We start from the raw sequence: 6000 nt of genomic DNA on the forward strand, positions 1-6000 counted from the left end.
TTACTAAAAGATCATTCAAAACACAGTTCATCAGAAAAGCACATTATATAGTGGGCTGTGTGCAAAATGAAATCACCATTTCTAAAAACCTCTTATGACTAACAAATAGAGATTAAAAAAAACAGCTCTCTGAGATGCTGCAAGTATACAGAACAGGAAAGCAGAGTCAGAAGGGGGCGGGCTTGGGCTTGAAAAGACATCAGAGAAGACAGACTCAGCTATAATGATTCCTGAGCAAAGCCAGACTGAATGCTCAGTCAGGGATATTATCAGGGCTGATAAGCAGGCTGAGCAGTGAAAGATGAAACCGAGCAGGGTAGGGATTTTCTCTAATGTTCCCACTGATCTAAATGGTAAAATAAATGAAGATGCTTCGTCTCTGGTTCACTTTAAGGGCTTCATTTCACAGGGTGTTGTGATGGGACACCAGGTGTCTTCTCATCAGTTGTTCCTACATGGGTGCTGGTCTTCCCATGACTAATTTGCTGGTGACACAGGATGCAGATTGTGTTGAATCTGTTAGCAGCAGACTCACAGAAATATTTCCACAGAAAGAGCCTTGTGTAGCTGTAGTACCGCTAGAAGTGACCGGACAGGTGACTGGCTGACCCCAGGTGACAGCACACTCTGCTTTTTACCTCCTGTGTCCCCTGCGACCTCTCCCTGCTTCCCACCCTTTTCCTCCCTCTTCCAGACTTGGTCTCTCCCTCTGAACTCTCTCCTCCTGTTCCTCTCTTCTATGCATCCATGTGACATCACCCTAATCGCTTACAGCTTGAAGCACACAGTAGGCTGCAGCACATTATAACTTGTGATGACCTGGGGACTTCTGTCACGTACAATAAATAAAGGCGCACGGGGAAAAAAAGGCGCACAGTAACGTAGTTAGTAAAATATTGTTATGAAATACCGATATTTTACTATAAAATATAAATATTAATGATGTTTTATTATAGGCAAAGCTAACCCCCCCTCCCGTGTTTCTCTCCTTTGCCTGGAGCTCCCCTCTCCTCCCGCAGAGTCTGTCCCCCCAGCAGAGCTCAGGCATCTGCCTCCAACCCTGTGTTGGGCAGACGCAGCAGCGGCAGAGAAGCGGTCTCAGCCTCCCTCCTCCTCTTCCTGTCCCATCAGCCCTGTGAGCCGGACAGACGGAGGGATGGGGGCAGCTGCCTGCAGGAATGGACTCTGCTGCAGGAATGGACTCTGTGGATGGAGAAGGGAGCTCCAGGGACAGGAGAGAGAGAGGCACGGGGGAGCGGAGCAGGATAAACGTTCATGCAGCAAGTGGACTTATGGTCACCGCCATAGGCAGCAATACAAAATAGTGGAATTTCCGCTCTGACGCCCAAAGATCACTATTTTGTATTGGCGTCTATGGCGGCACCCTTTTTTACTGCTTTTATTGAGTGTCTGGCTTCCTCCTCTGCTTCATCTGATGGCAAGAACGCTTGTGTGTCACTCTGGTCAATAAGTGCCTGAGGAAATCGCTCCCCTGAGTAATCCAGTTCAGTTGGAGGGGCTGTGGTGGTGGAGGTGATGTTGCGGTTGACCACAGCAGAAGAGAATGAGGAGGGTGCAGGAACATTGGCAGCAGAAGAGGTGGAACACTGAGGGAAGCCAGACAACCACCTTGTCTGCATTCTGGGAAGTAATGGCTTTCTACTGCAGAAGGTAACATATGCCATGGCCACGGGATGATGCAACACCTAGAGCCACTATCTGCCTCTGACTGTCATGTTTGTTATAGTCAGTGACCAGCCAAGGAGTATTGCCAGAAAGATCTGTGACTCTTCACAACACACTGAGGGCCAGATTTATCAAACACGCAGAACACTTCCCCCTGCTGGTAAGGACAGTTTATGAAGAAAAATCTGTCGGTAGTGCTTTGATAAATCTCCCCCCATGTGTCTGATATCACTGATAGTGACACAGAGTAAGGTGACACAGTGGGGTCGATTCATAAAGCATTACCGCAACAGCTGACGTTACCGAGCACTTAGGAAAATGTCAATTCATAGAAGCTGTTATCGCACGAAAAGCTGAAATTAACGAGCAGTGAGGTAAATTACTGACTTGTGTGGTAATTACCTCAACACGTCAGTAAATGTCAGTTCATCAAGCAGACAACAAGTGGTAAAGCCACAAAGCAATACCGCCTGCTTTGAAGTGGTGACAGGGCCGCTTCTAGCTAAGATGGGGCCCGGGGCAAAAGTAATTCGAGGCCCCTCAGCACCAATACCCAACTGCAGTGTAATAAAGTAAGTGAGAGAGAGACACACTTACCTCCCGAACGATCCGGGCGGTGCAGCTCCCGTCTGTCTGCCCTGTAGTGATTGTCCTTCACTTCCTGCTTCTCTGTTCAGACACTACATCACAAACGGATTAGCAGGAAGGGCAGGACAATCACTACAGGGCAGACAGATGGGAGCTACACTGCTTCGATTGTTCAGGAGGTGAGTGCGTCTCTCTCCCACTGACTTTATTACACTGCAGTGGAGCAGCGCCGGGGAGGGGATGGGTAGAAGTGAACAAGGGGGGATCTGGCTGGCACAGGGAGCGAGCAGTGGTATACCTGGCAGGACAAGCTTTTCAACCAACCAGGCAGCAGCAGAGCGAGATCGGAACAAGCCAGGCATCCCTGCCCTGAATACCTTAGACTGTGTGGCTATTTAACCTCTTGGTTTGAAGAAACTGTATGTAGGAGCTAGTGGGGAAAATCACCTAAGCATGGCATGCGTAAAGTTTCTTGATGTTCTTCTAAGCTGTGGCAAATAAATAGAATGTTAAGAAAGTCTAACAGACAGATTCAGAGCGAGCAGAGGCAGTATAACAAAACATGCACATCTAAAGGGATGTCGGGACGCCTCTTCTATTGTAATGCCCTCACTGCACGGAACAGCTTGTAACAACAGATACACTCCACACTGCTCTGCTGTTACCGCAAAGGTTTTTGTCAATGGGCTTCGGTCATTTACTGCACCTCTGAAAATTTTTTAGAAATTAGCACGAAAAAGTCTAAAATACTGAATGCGATATTTTCCCGACCACATTTTTTTTTACGCACAGCCTTTTATGAATGGACCCCAGTTTGTTGGTGTGACACTGTAACACTGCACGGTAATCACTCAGTGACCAGCAAAGGGGTATTGTCAAAAATGTCCGTGCTGCTGTATTTTTCTTTTTTTTAAAAGAACACTGACTGTCTGAAATCATCTAAAGTAACACACAGTAAGGTGACATAGGTTTGTTGGTGTGGCATTGTGTGGGTAACAGTGACAATCAATCACTTATATGCAGTGACAGCGGGCTATGATGGTGACGCAGCCAGCCACACACTACACTGTATATGGTTGTTGTGTTGCTACATCACACACCACACTATAAGATGCAAGAAGAAAGAGTCAGTTCAGCAGGGTCGATGTCAGTCCTCATAATGTCTATTGGGAGATCCCTAGCTGGTGCACTACAAGTAGCAGAGCACCTCGGAGGCAGCAACACAACACAATATCATAATACAACCTGTATCTGCAGCAGCAGCTCCTCTCCATACACTGACTACAGCCAGAGGGAAAATGTTATAGAAGGAGGGGAGGGGGAGTGGCTCGGGTGGTGAGCATGCCTGATTGGCTGTCCTGTCTCACTTTATTTCAGGGTGAAGGGTTAAAAAATGGCCCTACAAGAAAATATTGGGTGGTCAAGAATGGCCCGCATAATTTGTGAAGTAGCGAGCAGCGGTCATTCGCTGGCAAATGTGTTCAGCCATCCCTGCTGATGCATTGATATATATTATCTGTCATTTAACCGCACTTAAAATAAGTTTTTCTCCAAAACTACATGGTCTTTTTAAAGGAACACTATCAATACCCAAGTGTTTTAGAATTACAATGTAGACATAATGTTTAAGTAGCTGTGTAAACATTTTCCTACTATTCATGTTAAATATCAGAGGCAAAAGCTGTAATTCATTGTGTGTAGATTTTAGCTAGGTTTGGAATGTCTCATTTGCAGAGGTGAATCTCTGCAGTCTGACATGCTAAGAACAGTGTAATATTAAAGCAGAGTTATATGAAATTATTCTGGGATCAGGTTTCACACACACAATTACAAATGTTTATGTTGCACATAAGATACATTTCCTCTGCTCTCTATGAGAGAAAGCTCTGCCTGTCTCTGACTGAGCTCTCTGCACACACAGGGTTAACAGATGCACTGTGAGGGGATTACCCCCCCCCCCCCCCCCCCCATCAGATTAGAGATGGCTGCCCTTAGAAAAGTGTGAAAGGAATAAGATAACAGTAAACAAAGAGATAAAGATTCAAATGTAAACACCAGTACTTAGCGCTTCACAAACATTTCCTATCTCAATTGGAAAAAAATGTTAATTGATAGTGTGTCTTTACATGTTTTTTTTCACTTGGAGCCACTGTTCTCCCTAACATGCCCTGCAAATGTGGCGATTATGGCCCATATGAGGGCTTTGCTATTAACCGCTAAAATTGGTGGCTCAGAACCATTGTCTTCACTGTAAATGTGAAATTTAAATCCAAAATCGATCTGCAATTTCGTGAAAAAATTGGCCCGATAGTAACATTTTTGCCCACCCAAGCTTTGTGTCCAAAAACATAATTTGCTCCCCTCAGTCTATACTCTGCAGGGAATAACGGATTAGGGTTATAACCATATAAAGCCCCCTTTTTACGGCTAGCCAAATATTAAAAAACTTTCCATCCCCTGTTTCGCTGAACAAATTACTGGATCATTTGGTAGATTTTTTGGCTTTAGTTCAAGTTGTAGGTTTAAGCATTACCTTCATGATTCTCATGTGGCAGGTCTTTCTGAAGAGGGTTTCCACCTCTTTGTACTCGGCACTGACGGGTGCCACAGACACCGCCTTCACCTTGGCTCCGCCCTGTTTCACCCAGTATGAGATGCTCTGTAACATGGACTCAATAAGTGAGGAATAGTAAGTTGCAGAGTTTGCTGACAGTGCAGAATGATGAATATTACTAGAGAAGGACAGCTCAGAGATTGCCTGGCTCTGTGACATCACCGTGACAAGACTAGATTGATGGTGACGTGCAGAGGCGTTCCCAGCGACGTCTCTAGCCATTTTGTCACTCCAGGCGAGAAAACCTGTAGCACCCCCCCCCCCCCCCCCCCCCATGTGGTGTCCCCTGATGAAAATAATCGTAACACAGCAATGTTTCACCATAAGATAAAAGTAATGTGGCAATCTTTCAACAGAAAATATTCATAATGCAGCAATGATTCACTTAAAATAATCAGAATGCGGCAATCTTTTACCAGAAAATAACCAAAATGCAGCAATGATTCATCATAAAATAATCGTAATGTGGGCAGCGTTCACCATAAAATAATCGTATTGTGGCCAGCCTTAACCAGAAAATAATCGTAATGTGGGCAGCGTTCACCAGAAAATAATCGTAATGTGGCCAGCCTTCACCATAAAACAATCATAATGTGGCCAGCCTTCACCATAAAATAATCGCAATGAGGCCAGCCTTCACCAGAAAATAATCTTAATGTGGCCAGCGTTCACCAGAAAATAATCGTAATGTGGGCAGCGTTCACCAGAAAATAATTGTAATGTGGCCAGTGTTCACCAGTAAATAATCGTAATGTGGGCAGCGTTCACCAGAAAATAATCGTATTGTGGCCAGCCTTAACCAGAAAATAATCGTAATGTGGGCAGCGTTCACCAGAAAATAATCGTAATGTGGCCAGCCTTCACCAGAAAATAATCATAATGTGGCCAGCCTTCACCATAAAACAATCGTAATGTGGCCAGCCTTCACCATAAAATAATCGCAATGAGGCCAGCCTTCACCAGAAAATAATCTTAATGTGGCCAGCGTTCACCAGAAAATAATCGTAATGTGGGCAGCGTTCACCAGAAAATAATTGTAATGTGGCCAGTGTTCACCAGTAAATAATCGGAATGTGGGCAGCGTTCACCAGAAAATAATCGTAATGTGGCCA

The sequence above is a fragment of the Hyperolius riggenbachi genome, chromosome 7 (genome assembly GCF_040937935.1).
Source record: "Hyperolius riggenbachi isolate aHypRig1 chromosome 7, aHypRig1.pri, whole genome shotgun sequence".
In the NCBI taxonomy this organism is placed as follows: domain Eukaryota; kingdom Metazoa; phylum Chordata; class Amphibia; order Anura; family Hyperoliidae; genus Hyperolius; species Hyperolius riggenbachi.